Raw genomic sequence first — 17900 nt, 5'->3', positions numbered from 1 at the left:
GGACACGACTGAAGCGACTTAGCAGCAGCAGCAGCATACAGTATTTGTCTTTGTCTTATTTATTTTACTAATCATAATACCCTCCAAGTCCATCCATTTTGTTGCAAATGGAAAGTTTCATTGTAATGGCTGAACAATATTCCATTATGTATGTATGTATATGTATAAACATATATATCACATTTTCTTTATCCATTCATCTAGCAATGAAGGATATAGATTGTTTCCATGTCTTGGCTACTGTGAAAAATACTGCTATGAACATTGGGGTGCATATATGTTTTTTAACTAGTGTTTTCATTTTCTTCAGATATAAACTCAAGAGTGGAATTGTTGGATCAATGATAGTTGTTTTTAGCTTTTTGAGGCAATTCCATACTATTTCCACAGTGGCTGCACCAGTTTACATTCCCATCAACAGTACACAGAATTCCCTTTTCTACACATCCTCACCAACATTTGTTATTTATGGTCTTTTTGATGATAAGCATTCTGGCAGATATGAGGAGATATCTCCTTGTGGTTTTGATTTGCATTTCTCTGATGAGTAATGGTGTTGAGTATCTTTGCATGTTCCTATTGGCCATCTCTATATCTTCTCTGGAAAAATGTCTATTCAGGTATTTTGCCAATTTTTAAATCAGGATTTTTGATGTTGAGTTGTGTGAGCTGTTTATATGTTTTGGATATTGACCCTTATTGGTCATATCCTTTGCAAATATTTTCTCCCATTAAGTAGGTTGTCTTCTCCTTTCGTGAATGGTTTCCTTTGCTGTGCAAAAGATTTTAAGTTTAATTAGGTCCCATTAGTTTGTTTTTGCTTTTGTTCTCTCTCTTTTGTTTTCATTTCTATACCTTGATTCCTGGTGAATTTGCCCACTCTTTTGGTGTGTGTTTATTGGCCATTTGTGTTCTTTCTGTGGAATGTCTGCTTGTAGTCTTTGTCTATATTTGGTGTGTTTGTCTTTTCCATTTTGAACAACAACCTTTGGTGACAAATCACTTGGTAGAACTAGACATTTGTCTGGGAGACAGAACTACTGGGTTTTGCAATTTCCCTAACTATGGAATTAGGCTTCCCTGGTGCTTCAGCTGGTCAAGAATCCACCTGCAATGCAGGAGACCCTGGTTCAATTCCTGGGTCTGGAAGATCCCCTGGAGAAGGGATAGGCTACCCACTCCAGTATTCTTGGACTTCCCTTGTGGCTCAGCTGATAAAGAATCCACCTGCAATGTGGGAGACCTGAGTTTGATCCCTGGGTTGGGAAGATCCCCTGGAGAAGGGAAAGGCTACCCACTCCAGTATTATGGCCTGGAGAATTCCAGAGACTGTATAGTCCATGGGGTCATAAAGAGTGGGACACTTTTTGCGACTTTCACTTTCAAGATGGGATTAACATTGCTGCTAAGTCACTTCAGTCGTGTCTGACTCTGTGCAACCCGGTAGACGGCAGCCCACCAGGCTCCCCCTTCCCTGGGATTCTCCAGGCAAGAACACTGGAGTGGGTTGCCATTTCCTCCTCCAATGCATGAAAGTGAAAAGTGAAAGTGAAGCCGTTCAGTCGTGTCTGACTCTTAGCGACCCCATGGACTGCAGCCCACGAGGCTCCTCCATCCATGGCATTTTCCAGGCAAGAGTACTGGAGTGGGGGCCATTGTCTTCTCCGAGGGACTAATGTTAGGTGGATCCATAATCCCATTTTAGTGGGCCAAAATAGTCAATTATTAGCCATGTCAGACAATTCAACCTGTAGACCTTATCTTGCCTCTCTCACGAAGAGTTTAGGAGACTCAAATGAGTTGAGTGTGCAAATACTTTATGAGCAACAAGTGTCAGTCAAAGTAAGGAATTCACTCAGAATCCATAGCTATCTTCTAGGTATAGGCATTGCCTACAGTATCTGGTTTATTTCTCACCACACACCTGATAAATAAATATTCTTTCCTCATGTAGCAGATGAGAAAACTCTCTCTGCCAGTTTGTTACATAGCTCACAAGGAGCAGGGCCAGATGTTAGCCTGGGCTGCCTGGCCCCCTGGCCCATGATCTTTCTATTGTGTGACCCTGCTTCCCTCCAAGTCCTTTATAAAGGCAGGTCAACTAACATCTGCCTTGGCATAATTTACTTGCATAGCACACAAAGCAAGAACATTAGCCAAAGCTGTGCAGACACAGCTTGGATCAGCATGGTAACTGACCAACTCTCATTAACAACATAAAGAACAGTATTGAGTTGTGATTATTATCTTTTGAAATGATTATATTTTATAGACATGCAATTCTGGGCACCTATAGGTGTGTTTGGTTTGTAGGGCTAAAGGTTATAGTGATTTGAAATGGCTATCTTGAGTAATTCCTTAGGTCAATCTTATTTACAGTTGCTTGGGTTATGACAAGACAGATTCACAGCCCTTATAATGATGCTTCTAGAATTGTCAACTTTCCAAAGATGTATCACATACTTGCTAGTCCCTTACCTCTCCATCTGGGCATGTGAGAATAAACAAAACCCCTGGAAGAATAATATTTCTAGAAATATGAGGAAAAAGTTAATTTCTTCATTTTATATCCAGATGTTTTCCAGCAGGAAGGAAAATCTCCATAGAATGCAAGTTTCCCAAACAAATAAAACTTCCAAAAGAATTTTCGTTTTAGCAGATCTCATTGTATTACTTGCAAACTAGCTGGTGAATAAAAGATGCTTTGAAGTTTGCATAGTCAATTAAATGTGTATCTGAGGGATAAGAAAACACATTCATAACCTGTTAATAGGTATTTTTTTCCTTGATCATCTCCTATGCTTAGTTAATCTTTATATGTAAGACTTAGGTAACCAAAGCAGAAATTAACATTTATAAGAAAAAAAAAAAATCCTGGGCCAGACACTGTGGAGATGCCAAAATGAAGGAGTCTCAGTCATTGACCTAAGTGGTCTTAAAAATCAGGAAAGGGATTAAGTCGACGGTAGAAATTTGTAAATTGATACAGGAGCAACAAACAAAATGCTGTGGGAACCGCAGTGGGAAGAGGTCACATCTGCCTGGGGAGACCAGAGCAGACTCTGAAGAAGAGGTGGCATATGGGATGGGAAGGCTGGGAAGAATGAGGTTGGAGGTAGAGGGTTCCAGGTAAAGGACACAGAAGAAGCAAAGTTAAGGGGTCCCAGTTGGCAAAGGAGGTGACTGGCTAAGGTGGTAGGTGGAGGGGAAAGTGGGAGCTCAAGCTGGAGGAGGGACTGCTTGGAAAATGAGCCCCGTGGGGATGTCTCATTCCCTTTGCTTTTTGCCACATTCCCAGCACCTGCTATGGGGTCTTCACAGAGGTGCGTCAGGATATTGGTAAACTCAACAATGGGGCAAAGGGAGGAATGAAAGAAAGGAGACCCCTTTATTAAGGAGGTGAAAGTCTTTCCGGTTTGTGTTGGCACATTCTTTTGTCTGATTCATCCTCTAAACCATTTGTAAGTTGGTATATTTATCTCCTAGTACAATAGAAGCTCTCTTTTCAGACCAGTAGTTGGCTACCTGAAAAAATCAGTTAGAATTATAGACAAACATACATTTATACCTTGAATGTTTTAATTTTATCTTAACATGATAAATGTACTTTTAAGTACCATTTTTTTTTTTTAACAATATCTAGGGCCAAGGCTCTTCCTTTGAATAGAAGTCCGCTGACTGGAGTTCTCCCACCATTTTCTATGGGTCACGCCCACAACCCAGTAGCTGTGAATTCCAGCTGAGGTTCCTTCAAAGTGTGACACTGATTGAAAGACCCCTGTGAAGCTGTCTGAATCAGAGCTGTTGTGGATTTTTACTCTTTTGCCCTAGTCCTTTACATTTGTCTTGCCTATACCTCATTAGGCAGTAATTCTTTTTAGTAACTGCCCTTACCACTTCTTTCCAGATAATTCTACTTCATTTTCATAGAAACAACCTTTTTTTTTTTCCCCCTGGGTTCATATTTCATCAGGTTACATAATAATGACCACAATTACATAATTATATCAACAAGGAAATTTGAAGTGAGGAGTCTAAGAAATAGCACCACTGATTCTTGAGATGCACCTGGTTCATGCTGTAGGAGTAGAAATGCACAGGTGGACTGGCGTGGCCTCTGCCTTAATAGAGTCCGAGGGCCCAGGGCCTCCATCAGTGTCCTCCACTGGCACCAGAGAGTGCCTTTGAGTTGGGGAGCTGGTTTCTCTTGAACTGGGTAAACTTTGAGGGTTGCGTTCTCGCTTCTTACTACAGAGCACTGAAACCTCAGGCACGCCTGATGCGTGTCTTGCAAACTCGACAACGAGCTGATCTGCCTTGGAGGTCACCCAGGGTGCCTAATCTGACAAATGCCAAGGAGAGGCAAATCTCCCACTTTGACTTATCACAGGGTCCCATGGGGTGAACCTCACAGCTGGTGTTGGAGTGAAACTCCGGGGTATGTAATTGTTTTAGCATAAATCAGTCCAAAGTGGGGAGGAAGGCTCTTGGGGATCATGGAACAGTGCTTGGCATGTTGCTAATACGTATTAAATAGCTCCAAATAAAAACGGACATGGCTTTCTGCTACACTAGGCAGATTGCTTGACTCTCTGGGAGTTGAGTTGTTGGAGGAGAAAAGTGAAGGCTTCCAAGACTCTGGCTGGTGTCCTAGCAAAATTCTCTTTCACTTGTTGAGGGCATGGGTTCCCTGCAGGAAGGAAGGTAAGCAGGCCCACTTGCTCATGCCAGGCCAATGCCTCAAACCCTGATGATTCTTGACCCACTCGGAACAGACCCACAGTGACCTCCTAAGGAGAGGTGTGTGGTGGGGTTCAGGAGCTAGCCATCCTATCCTTTCTTAGGCTGAACTGACCATATAACCTAAAAAAAAAATCCTTTGATCCCTGAATGCCTGCTCATTTTTTCCCCCTGTAAAATGAAGGTAAACTGAAAGGATCTGTGAAAGTCATACAGTTTATGACACTACAGTCCATGGGTTTCTTAAGGCATCAGTCACTCAGTTCATTCTGGGGCAAGCTTGGTGCACGCCATCTGCCTTCCCATCCTCTCTTCACTTGAAGGAACTGAGTGTGAGATGCCTGATCCCTGTCTCCCCATTGATCCACCCACACGGGGTTAATTAGTGCCTCTGCCCTTGAAAATGATCCTGCCCCTTGAGATTACCCTTGGGGCCTGAAGATCACTGCCTAGAAGAATATGGTGAGTCAGGGAGCTGGAAGGCTGAGGGTTTTTTGTTTGTTTGTTTTTTCATCTTCTGACTACTCCTACTGCTCCCTCACCCTTCTTTAAACACCCAGCACCTCAGTCTGCTCGAGCCTCCTATTGTTAAGCAGAGGTGTAGAGCCTCTCACTACAGAGCACCACAGCCTTTCTCTGATCATGTTCATGTCTGAAGTCAGGCAGGCGGCAGGGCAGGCAAAACAGGAACCCAGCTCAGCCGGTGTCTCCAGGAGCCCAGGCTTTGTGATCCATCCCCTGGAGCGGGGAGAGACCTCAAACAAGCTGCCGAGTGAGTTAGCTGATGCAACGCACTGTTACAGTGTGCGAAATGCCACTGCCTTTGAGATGAGCAAAGCAAAACTTGGGCAAACAAAAAATGATTTCTTTCCAACAAATAGATGGTGTTTAAATCTGATAAGGAACAAGCGAACCTATAGTTCTTCCTGGTTAGTACTGGCTCAGGTCCAGAAAAAGGTTTAGAGTGTGTTTCTGGAAGTTGTATAAAAGAAGGCTTTCTTTAGAGCCACCTTTGAGAGTTAGGGTTGGAGTAAGGAAGGGGTGGGAAGCAGATACACAAGCTTGGGGATGGGGTTCTGAGGACTGGCAGGGCTGGAAGGGCCCGGGGCAGCGAGGACCAGGCGGCATTGCCATCTGGCTGGGGTTTCATGTGCTTTGGAAAGTAAGCTGGTGTTCTGAAGGCAAGGCAAGAAGGTACCCAGTGCCAGGGAACAGAGTAAATGAGAACTTGTCTCTAGGCCACGAATTCTGGAATTTCCCATAATTAACATTCCAGCTGAACATTCAAAAGGCCCAGGCCTCTGGTAGGCCAATAAATTAAAATAGGATAAAGTATTTAGAGTCTAGTTATGAGGGTAATGGTCTGGGAAACCATTGCGTTTGTCATCCGTGAATTGTGACTCAGTGTTTGCATCTGTCAAGTGGCAATAGATTTAGAAATTTCAAAAACATTAATGCTGATGGGGATCTTAGGGTTAATCTACTCCAAGTCCTTTATTTTAGAGAAAAGGATCCTGAAGCCAGAAAGGTGAAGCTTATTACTGTAATAACATTAATATTAATAACATTAATAGTATTGACTGTGCTGAATGCCCTAGTGTAGAAATTCATTTATCAATACAAATTCTTCCTGAAAAGTTACTGGTACTATCCCTACATTACAGATAAGTAAACTGAGACTCTTTGCTACCCCATGGACTATAGCCCACCAGGCTCCTCCATCCATGGAATTTTCTAGGCAAGAGTACTGAAGTGGGTTGCCATTTCCTTCTCCAGGGGATCTTCCCAACCCAGGGATTGAACCCAGGTCTCCTGCATTTTGGGCAGATGCTTTACCGTCTGAGCCATCAGGGAATCCCTAAACTGAGACTTACAGAGGTTGAGCACCTTGTCAGGATCATATGGCTAGCAGTGGGCTTAAGATCAAGTCTAGTGGATTCTAGATTCCAAGATCTTAGAAAAGTATTTCATAGCTGCTTATGTAGAAAACGTTTCTTTTTCATATCTCAAGAGTCTGGAGAGGGTCAGAAAGGTGAGATGGAAGAGAGATAATGGTGCTTTTTTAAACAACTTATGCTGCTTTGTCTGACAATAATGATAACTGAGGAAAAGTGCTGATTATGTGTTGGATACTATATTAAGTTGTTTACCGGAATTACACCAATCATTGAATCTCACCCCTCTGAGATAGGTGATGTTATTATTGCTATTTTGTGGATTAGTAACCTGAGGTGCAGAGTTGAGTCAAGGTCACCGAGGTAGTAAATGAGAGAGTCAGAATTTGAAGCACAGTCCTAACCTCTGTGAGTGCATATGTCTGCTGCTGCTGCTAAGTCGCTTCAGTCGTGTCCGACTCTGTGCGACCCCATAGACGGCAGCCCACCAGGCTCTGCCGTCCCTGGGATTCTCTAGGCAAGAACACTGGAGTGGGTTGCCATTTCCTTCTCCAATGCATGGAAGTGAAAAGTGAAAGTAAAGTTGCTCAGTCGTATCCAACTCCTAGCAACCTCGTGGACTGCAGCCTACCAGGCTCCTCCGCCCATGGGATTTTCCAGGTAAGAGTACTGGAGTGGGTTGCCAGTGCCTTCTCCGGCATATGTCTGACACGTCTGCTATTGATATTTGCTTCCACAAAAATACCATATCATGGCGATTTATGTTTATTATGATGATCATTAAAGACAGATTAAAATATAATCACATCTTTGTTGGAAGATGCAGTCTTTGTTCTCAAGTGTTTTGGAGATGGGTGGTTCATCTAGCCTCCAGATAACATTTCTGTATTAATATCTAAAATCCTGAGCATTCACCCACAAGGATCTATTTGCTTAGGTTAAAAGGATTGACCCAGCTACAGTTCACCCTTGTCCTGCCCCTTTCTTTTCAGAACTGGAAGGAAAACCTGTCCTGCTATTAGTCCCAGACTTCTCCTCAGTTTGAATGGTTGTATTAGACGACATCTTGCAGATGGGACAAGCATGAGGTTTTGTGACATTGGCATCCATTGGGGTTGAAAGGTATAGAATGAAATTACTTAAAATAGAAGTTCTTTTCCAAGTGATTTCATGTCTAAGATCCAAATTATTCATTTGAGAAATTAACCAGTTTAGATTGCAGAAGTTATTGTAGGTTTTTTTTTTTTTCTTTCTCTTTTGCCTCTAAAGGATAATTTGAAGGAATTGGCTTTTATATTAAGAAGATAAAACATGAGTTGACAAAATTGCCATATGATCTTACTGCCCAATGGAAGAGCTGTTAGAAAAAGGGTTGTCTGATAAGTCTTAGATCCCAAGGTGTTTGAGGGCAGGAGCTATATGCTAACATATATGCTATTCTCTTTTTCTGTTTAATGCAGAACCTTGCACAACTGGACACCATACAGTTTCCTGTTAGATGATATGTGGGAGTTGGTTTAAAAAGCAAAAGCCCCAGCTAGAGCATTGCCCTCCTCCTGGGCCTTTGTGTTGGCTGTCTGCCTACATCTGGTCCTGGGCTGGATGGTCATTCCCAAAGGACATGGATATGGGTGGACTGGGTTAGTAAAGCTGGTAACATGATGATGTGTTTTCTGGCTTCCGAGTGTCATGTGCATTTTATTGCTCCTGTCTGAAAGCAGTGCCCTGCTTCTAGAATGAGGCCCACTGAGTCACACCAGAGCTCTCAGCTTTTCCTCTTATATGGTAATACCTATATCTGAGCATGGAATTGGTCCCAGGTGTGTCTATCCATGGTCTCTGCTGCTGCTGCTGCTGCGTCGCTTCAGTCGTGTCCGACTCTGTGCGACCCCATAGATGGCAGCCCACCAGGCTTCCCGTCCCTGGGATTCTCCAGGCAAGAACACTGGAGTGGGCTGCCGTTTCCTTCTCCAATGCATGAAATTGAAAAGTCAAAGTGAAGTTGCTCAGTCGTGTCCGACTCTAGCGACCCCATGGACTGCAGCCTACCAGGCTCCTCCGTTCATGGGATTTTCTAGGCAAAAGTACTGGAGTGGGGTGCCATTGCCTTCTCCAATCCATGGTCTCTAGGCCCATGAATAACCCCATTCTTTTGTTTATTTACTCATTCAGTTTTTCTACCTATCCTCAGCTTTGTAAAAAAAAAAAATCACTCCACTCTTTATTAGCAACCTATGTCCCTTATTTTTTTTTTCACTTTGTTTTTACATTTTCTAAGGGGAAGTATTGTGTTAAAAGTGTTGTAGCTATGATTTATTGTCTTCTGTGTATCTGGATCTATGCTTGGGACTTTACATGAAAAATTATTTGTAAGAATTGTCATCACTGAACTTATTCTATGTCAGGTCCTGTGCTAAGTGCTTTACAGACTTCATTTAATCTTTATAACAAGCTTATAAGTACTATTATTAAATCTATTTTATAAATAAGAAGATGGAGGATCTGAAGTTAACTAACTCGCTCAAAGTTATCCGGAGAAGGCAATGGCACCCCCACTCCAGTCCTCTGCTCGCTTTCTTCCTACAGACAACTCAGAGGACATGTCACTCATGGACCTCAGCTTCTGGATTCCTTTATATAAAACCAAAAGAGATCATAGATAACTCACTGCAAAGTTCTCTTGCAAAATTTAGAGTATCATGAAGACACATGTGAAGTTTTCTGGCTGCATCTACTATCTTTAACATTTTATTATCAAATTAATTTTCTGAATTTGACATTGAGAGATAATGATGGGAAAATCCGGCTCTTCTGAAGTGAAGGAGGTAGGAAAGATTTCATATACATCTTTTAGGTTATGAGTTTATGGGATTGTGGCAAAGTATCCTATGTGTTCACAAATCCCACATCTTCATCTTTCAGCCACACACCTATGCATTCCAAGCCTGCTGTGCAGTTGTGGTGTGCATGCATTCTCAGTCACTCAGTTATGTCCAGTTCTTTGCAAGCCCATGAACTGCAGCTTGTCAGGCTCCTCGCTCATGGGATTTCCCAGCCAAGAATACTGGAGTGGGTTGCCATTTCCTTCTCCAGGGGATCTTCCTGACCCAGGAATGGAAGCCGAGTCTCTGCACTGGCAGGTGGACTCTGCAGAGTCACCTGGGAAGACAGTCAGGTGGCGTCATGTCACCGAGTTCTGGCCATCGATGTTGGCAGAAGTGACGTGTGCTGTTTCTAGGCTGACCCGTAAAATCACCCTACACACCCTCAGTGGTTTCTCATTTTCTGGCTGAGTGGAAAGGATGCTGAGAGTTTAGAAGAGGGTGGAACCAGAGGATGGAAAAAGTCTGAGTCTCCCAAAGATTATGCGGAGCAAACCCTCCCTCACCAACCTGCACTGGCCTGTGAAGTGAGTGAGAACCACAGTTTTATTGTGCAAAGCCTCTGAGATTTGGGGAATGCCTGTTACAGGACTTGGTTTACTCCAACTAACACAGAGGTACAGTGAATAGAGCATAAGAATTAGAGAACTCTGGGTTCCGCACAAACTTTTCCACTTACCAGCTGTGTGACCTTGCGTAAATTACTTAACCTCTCAGAGTTTCAACTTCATTTGTAAAATGGGAATATAATAACACTTACCTCATAGGATTGTGGGAGAATGCTATGAAAACATATGTGTATAGTGTCTGTTACATAGCAGGTGTAGCAGGATTACAAATTTACTCACACAATCCAATTGTACAAAGAAAGTGTAATTTCTTTATTTCTCTATAACTGACTGAATTTTTTTCAAGAACCTTCAGCCCTGGGGTAAGCAGAGAAACAAATGTGAACTTTAAATGAGCCAATTAACAATATGTCAATCTCCTTTGGTTTAAAATGATCTCTTTCAGGTAAATGCTCAGGTTTTCAAATCTTCCTCCTCAAGCTGGGAGATGGGGGAGTCTCCTCTGTTGCCATAGCAATGGGGTGTGGTCCCGGCAGTCTTCATGCAGGCCCTTGGCTGCTCTTTGAGTCTTCACCGGCCTCATTGGATCTTGTCTTTAGCCTGTATTGTTAGTGCTTGCTAGGCTGGCATCAGCTGTTAGAACCCTGAGATTCTTTTTTTTTTTTTTTTCTTTACAATATTGTATTGGTTTTGCCATACATCAACATGCATCCACCACGGGTGCACACGTGTTCCCCATCCTGAAAAAAAAAAAAAAGAAAATATAATTCACATACCATAAAATTCATCATTTTAAAGCATACAATTCACTGGTAGTTAGTATACTGAAAATGTATGACCATCATCATTTGTCTAATTCTAGAACTTTTTTATTACTGAAAAAATAAACTGTATATCATTAAAAAAAAAAAAGAAACCTGAGATTCTTCTTTTAGCTTGGTATTGGCCCTAGGGCCTCTCTTTTGACCCAGCTGGTGCTGTAGCCCGCCAAGGTCTGGCTGTGATCCCCCCTTGCTTACTGGCCTGGTTACCCTTGTCTGCAGGGCCGTTTTGCTCTACCTTGAGGACTCCTCTGGTGAACTAACTGCCCCATAGGTCAGTCACTTTCAGTTCCTTCTCTAGAGCATCCAGGAACTTTTGAACACTTTCTATATAAGGAGGGAAACTCCAGGAAACATAACTCAGTCCCTCTCAAAGCTTAACCATGATTTTGCCCTGCTATGGCCATCATATGCTGGCATGGGGTGGGGGCCATACTCTGCAAGACAATCCCTCCCGGGAGATTCAGACAAGGGCCTCTTTGCTTTTGGTATTTGTGACTGACAGACTCTAGGGTGACCTCCTATGACTCCCTCTTCCTGGTTTTCATGCCCTTGTATAACCTCCTCTTCTTGCATGTGGGTGGGCAGCCCTGTGACTGTATTTCATTATATAAAACTTCATCTTGCTGGTAGATCATTCTACAGGCTTTTCTTGTTGACTTGATGAAATGGCCATGGCCATGTTGATAATGGCAGGGAATTATAGATGAACTCTAGGAATTGTGGGTGAATTCTAGAATCTGATGGGCTGGAGGGACTATAAGGGTCAATAAGAAGCAAGAATCCTGAGTGAATTCCTCCTTAGAAAGTCTTCAGATGAGAACACAGCTTTGTGACATCTTGATTACAGCCCTGTGAGATGCTTAAGGAAAGACCCTGTGGGATAATAAATGCACGTGATTTAAGCTGCTAAGTTTGTAGTAACTTGTGCAGCAGTGACTAACTGTGAAGAACTTTGGCTCAGAGAAACTGTTCACAGCATGCGTGACTCATCATTTATCCTCTCCCTTTGTCCCCTTCTGCTTCCCACAACCCACAGGGGGATAGAAGGACAGATTTTAATTTTCCTTTTCACTCTGGTGGGAGGACCCCTCCTTCTCCCCCTCTCCCCAACACACAGCATTGCTTCCTCCTGCCTGAAGTGACATTCATTTTTCTCTGCATCCTTTGTGATCAAGATACAGAGTGGCTGCTATGAAACATAGTTTAGAAGAAGAGGTAAAAGGTATACAGAGGATTGATATCTTAAAAATATTATCCTCGTGACATAGATCATTATATATAGTTTTCTCATCTTTAGACGCAGTTGATATGAACCTCGTTGTTTTCCAGGTCAGAAAGTTACTCAAACCATCTTTCACCCTAATTTTCTCTTGAGTTTTTCCCTATCTCAAACTTCTCTTGGCATGAAAGAGGCTGTCAAAGCTGGGTGACCACCCACTGATATAAATATGGCTTGCTATAAATGCTCAGAGAGTCTGGCTTCCCATGGGAATGCATCTGTTGGAAAGATCATCAGGATAAGCAACTATCTAGTTTGGGTTCATGGGCCACAGTCACGGGGTATTAGAGCTGAAGAACTATAAAGTCCAAACATTCTCATTTTATAGAAAAAGGAAACTGAGGCCCAGGAAAGTGAAATGACTTGCAAAACCCCATCATGTTGGTTATTCCAAAGCTGGAATCAGAATATGAGCATTCCTATAAGCAGTCTATGCACCAGTTAAGATATCATGTACAACTACAAATACATGTGCGGTGGGAAATTCTTTATGAAGCAACTTTTGTCAGAGTGGATTATTTTTTTAGGTCCACTTTCTCAAGACCTCTTCTTTTTGCAAGAATTAAGTTTTTATCCTTTTTTGTTAGTAAAAGAAATCTTCCCAGGAAAAGTCAAAGAATAGCTGCTTTCCTCTGAGCCGCTAAATGGTGATAACAGCTGTAGGAATTCGTCCCCTCACACTCCAGGGAGTGAGCCATGGGGCATTTACAAATTTTGGGTTCCAGTGGGGTTGTCTAGACCTGGGCAGTCTGCTAACCTTGGCCGGAGATAGAATTTTTAAACTGTGCTTTTATGTAGAGTCTCTTCTTTCTCTCTCTTTTTTCCTCTTAAGAAGGGGAGCTAGACTTTATTTTTTCTTTTTAGCCTTGAGTTTCTGACAAAGCCCTGGAAATATGAATACAGCCTTTGTGAAAATGAGTGAGAATCTTCTTTTAAAACAATTCTTTTATCATTTTTATTCATTTTGCAGAGATTCTTTTCACTCATAGAACTAGAAAACAGTTTGGGTCATAGAGAATAACCTTTTGAAAGCATGTTGTTATTTTATTCTTAATTCTCCTAAGAGACCACCCTGCAGACGAGTAGCTTGAGACATTGCAAAGGCTGCTTTGTTTTATCCTTTCCGGGTCCTAACAACAGTGGGTTTATGACATCAGCGTGGTGCCACTTTCTGGTTTTATGTGAGATGGTGTGGTGTGGGCATAAGACCTCTGGTTGTGGAGTCAGACAGACCAGGGTTCAGAGCTCTGGGAACTGAGGTGACTTATTTTGCTACTCCAGTGTAAAGTGAAGGAGGAATAATAATGCTTAGCTCATGTGTGTGTGCTCAGCTGCTTCAGTCGTGTCCCACTGTTTTGCGACCCCATGGACCGTAACCCACCAGGCTCCTCTGCCCATGGAATTTTCCAGACAAGAATACTGGAGTGCCATTTCCTCCTCCAGGGGATCTTCCCGACCCGGGGATGGAACCCGAGTCTCCTGTGTCTCCTGCATTGCAGACAGATTCAGTATTCTTGCCTGGAGAATTCCATGGGCAGAGGAGCCTGGCGGGCTACATTCCATGGGGTCTCAGAGTCAGACACCACGACTGGGTGACTAACACTTTCACTTTTCTTTATCACTGAGCTATAGCGGAATAGAAATGTTAGGAACATTAAGTGAAGATAAGAACTACAGCACACCTGACACAGGGCCCGGCATATGGTCAGCACTGTCATAGGTGCGGAACACCTTATCAGAATTCCAGTGCATATTTGATTGTTCATATTCCCAGCTGGACTAAAGAGTCCATCAAAGAAGGAACTGTGTCTGTCTTGTTCATCATTATAATCCCAACATCCATCTTAGTGCTTAATACATAGTAGGTACTCAGAATGTATTTACATGAATAAATGAATGAGTGAGAACTGATAACTCTTGTTAGTGGTCTCTTGAGCTTGTGCCATACCCCAGCTGACCACATAGATCAGCTGAGTCCTCTCAGCCACACCCTGTCCCATACACACACGCAGATGTGGGCACCAGCTACTTCCAGGCTTCCTACCTGGGACAGATTTAGTTCACATTCAGAAATCTGAAGAGCCTTTCCTTCAGAATCTGGCGTTGACTGGAGCTTACAGAAAATTATAACAGCTTGAGGTTTAAGAACAAAATCCAAAGAAGAGCTAGAGAGAACAAATGTTAAAATAATTTTGTTAGAAAAACAAAATTTCCTATAACTTAGTTCTCAAAATTCAAAACCTAATGTGAACCCCTCATGAGTTCAATAATTTCCAAGGAAACTGAGGCTTTTAATGTTCCTGTTCCATTATAGATAATTTCCTTCTCATAGGAGGCCTCTAACAGCACTTGAGATAGAAATAAAAATAGTCCAAGGAGAGAGAGTGGGAGAAATAAAAAAGGAACATAAGATGGAGGCGAGATAGATCCCCAGGAGAAGGAGAGTTTTGTAAACAAGCTCTCTCTGAATGATGATTGGATTCATCCTTGTATCATTAAGGCCTGGCACAGAGAGTAGACATGTGAGCTGATCAGCACAGATTCTTGAGCCAAAGGGGGTCTGAGGGGTGAAGTGATGGAGGATTAGACTTAAAGCTAGAGCAGGAGAGACCACAATGGGCCAGTGTCTACTGCCTGGGCCAAGGAACAGAAGGAGGAAGACAGATGCTTGGAAGAAAAAAAGACAAGACGTTGGAGTGAGAGGCTATTCTCCTTTTACTTCTTACTCTTTTGGTTTCTTTATTTAAGAAAAGCAACAAGGGAGAACTATCAAGAGCAGAAGATCCTAGAAGGAGTTGAAGGCGGAAGTGGGAGATAAAAATAAATTCCCTGTTCTACTTTCACTCTGATGATATTAACACTTGAGTCTAATTCTCCACTGCCTCCTCCTCTTCCTATTTATCTATGTTCCCCTTTGTCTCTCTCACTAGACTACAAGCAACTTGAAGGCAGAAAATGTTTTTCTTCCTCTCTGTGCTCACCTGGGGAGTGCCTGGCTCATTTATTGCTTGATGAATTGAGTTGGCAAGAATAGTTGATGATAGCTGTGAGTGGGTGCATCCATATAAGGAAACTCCATTATTCAGTATAATGGGTCAGTCAACCCTTTCCCCTCCCCTGGTTGCATTTGGGATATAAGGAAAGGAAAACTATAAACTAAAGGGGGAAATTTTTGCACTTCCACAGTGATGAAAGACACCACTGGAGTAATTTAATCAAAACAAGATACTATAGCATGTCGCCTCTGCTCTTATGGTTGTTAAAGGGAAAACATACCTCTGAGTGAGACAAAGGGCACTCAGGAGTGTGCACTAGTTTTTGTCCATAATCTACTAGTTCTTATCTCAGACTGAGTTACCCTATGGATAGAAGGTAATCCAATGTCTTCTAGTTGTAAAGTCCTGTCTATTATAGCCCATTTAATGTTAGAAACAGGTAATGTCACGCCCAGGGATATGGTTAAAATATTTTAAAAACAGAATCACTAGGAGATGAGTGGAAGGATATGGAGAAGGAAAGAAAAGCAGGACAAGAGGACAGAAACAGAGGCATGAAAAAGACCAGGCAGTGGAGAATAATTGAGCTGCATTGCTCCTAACTGTGATGTATGTGACAGATTAACCCTACACTTCTGCATCTAAGGTGGGAAGATGTGGTTTCAGGTAAGTTGCAAGTTGGTCTTTTGAGTGATGGGGAAAGTGTAATCACATAATTCTATGCGAGATCAAGTTCTTAGCCTTTTTCAAAATATAGAGTCCCCTTTAATAATCTGGATCTTGAAAGTTCTCATTAAAAGAAAAAAGTTGTAAAAGAAAAAAAGTGTGTATGGTGATGGATGTTAACAGGACTTATTGTGGTGACCATTTTCAATATATACAAATATCAATCATTTTGTTATACACTTGGAACTAATATAATGCTATGTCCATTATAGCTCAATTAAAAAACATCTGATGAAATATAGATCTTTTTTCCAGAAAAAAACACAGACATCCACAATTTTACCTGCAATTTTGGAGGTTCACAGACTCCTGCAGTCCATTCACTAACTCTGTGGCAAGGTGCCTTCTGGCCAATATAGTCTCAGTGTCCCTTACATCTTATTCAAGGTTCCAGCTTTCAGTTGCCATTTACCCCAGAGCAAATGAGACCCAAGTGGTCCCGGTCTCTGAGTAGGGGGTTATCTGGCGTCTCTGCTCTGTATTTTTGGTGCAGAACACCTGGCCTTCCAGAAATAGGAACTGCTATTAATAACAAAGGTTTGGCTGAGGCAACCTGAAATGGTTTTCTCTCAAAGCTCTGTGGGCGACGAGTGGAAGAAGCACTCCAAACACTATTGGGTTACAGGAGTCTGTCAAGGGATATGTGGAGATTAGTGGTGAAGGGGCGGGAAGGAGGACATGCACAGAGCACTGCTACTGTGTCCTGTCACACATCTGGTTTCGAGCTGTGATGTGCTTCAGACTAGAACAGGTAAGTATAGCAAAGGCTCAGGAATGGCAAACAGAATTCATCTTCCTTTCCAGTTCCTATAGACTATGTGTGAGCTGGTTACATGGAGTCCCTCAGTGAATCACTCCTCTGAATAGTCATACCATTGTGAAATCTTCCCTTGAATCAAGGCTGCTCCTCTGATATGCTTTAACCAGATACAGAGGAACCAGGAAGAGAAGAACTGAGGTTTTCCAGCTGATGGCCCAGCTGAACTGCCCCCAGAAAGCCAGCACCAGCTGTCAGCATGAGTCATCATAAACACTCTAGCTAGTTAAGCTTTCAGATAACGCAACCCAAGCATCGTTACATAGGGTAGAAGAAACATCTAGCTGGGCCTAGTCAGCCCCCAGAACAGTAAGAAACAAAAGAAATAGTTGTTATTTTAAGTCACTTAGCTTTTAGGTGATTTGTTATTCAGCTGGGCTTCCCGGGTGGCTGCCTGCCAATTCAGGAGATGTAAGAAATGCAGATTCGATGCCTGGGTTGGGAAGATCCCTTGGAAGAGGGCATGGCAACCCACTCCTGTATTCTTGCCTGGAGAATCCCACGGACAGAGGAGCCTGGTGGGCTATGGTTCATGGGTCACAAAGAGCTGGACACAACTGAAGCGACTTAACACACACGCACACATGCATTATACAGTTAAGGTAAGTCAGACAGGTTGCTATTCTCAGAATACTGTGTTAAGATGTATTTTTAGGTCATATCCAGACTTGGTTGGAGAGATTCCATGACTGATTGCCAATTTCTCATTGCAGCAGGAAGAGAGTGTGGAATCCTGTGTAAAAAAAGAGACTGGAATTATAAAATTGCAACTTATATTATCTCCGTAGAGCTCAGAAGGAACACTTGGCAACTTTTTGTGAGAAAGTTGTGACTTAGAATAAAAATAAATAAAAACTTGGCTTTTCATTAGCTCTGAGATTTTCTGTATTCTGAAATTTGGCTTTGCTAATTTCTGAAGAACTTTAAAGCAGGACAACAGACAGAAACTCAGTGAAAGGGTCATGCCTTGTAAGGCCTGAAGGATTATCACCAGGATTCACTCTTCTCTCTTTGCTACCTATTATCTCTCCCTCTAAGGTCAGGGATGTAAATAGGATGGAGGGTCCTTGGAACGGTTAGCATTCTTGCAGATTGTACTGGCCAAAGTCCAGTGTAATACGGAGGTGCTGAAAATGTACAAACCTCACTTGCTCACTCACTAATTCATTTTA

The 17900-nt window shown here is 42.4% G+C and overlaps 1 long non-coding RNA gene across 1 annotated transcript in view; it reads right to left on the bottom strand.

The window, feature by feature from the left end:
- Nucleotides 1-10388: 10388 nt before the first annotated feature.
- The window catches only part of LOC138985967 (uncharacterized), a 31063-nt gene continuing 23551 nt past the window's right edge, over nt 10389-17900 (bottom strand). Inside the window, exons 2-4 of the long non-coding RNA XR_011462895.1 lie at nt 16195-17461; nt 14234-14354; nt 10389-10826 (exon numbers count right to left, since the gene is read on the bottom strand). This is a non-coding gene — a long non-coding RNA (uncharacterized lncRNA). The remainder of the gene's footprint in view (nt 10827-14233; nt 14355-16194; nt 17462-17900) is intronic.

Source organism: Bos mutus, chromosome 3, assembly GCF_027580195.1.
Source record: "Bos mutus isolate GX-2022 chromosome 3, NWIPB_WYAK_1.1, whole genome shotgun sequence".
Classification (NCBI taxonomy): Eukaryota; Metazoa; Chordata; class Mammalia; order Artiodactyla; family Bovidae; genus Bos; species Bos mutus.
Note: the sequence above shows the minus strand (reverse complement) of the source record. Positions and strands in the feature narration are given on the sequence as shown.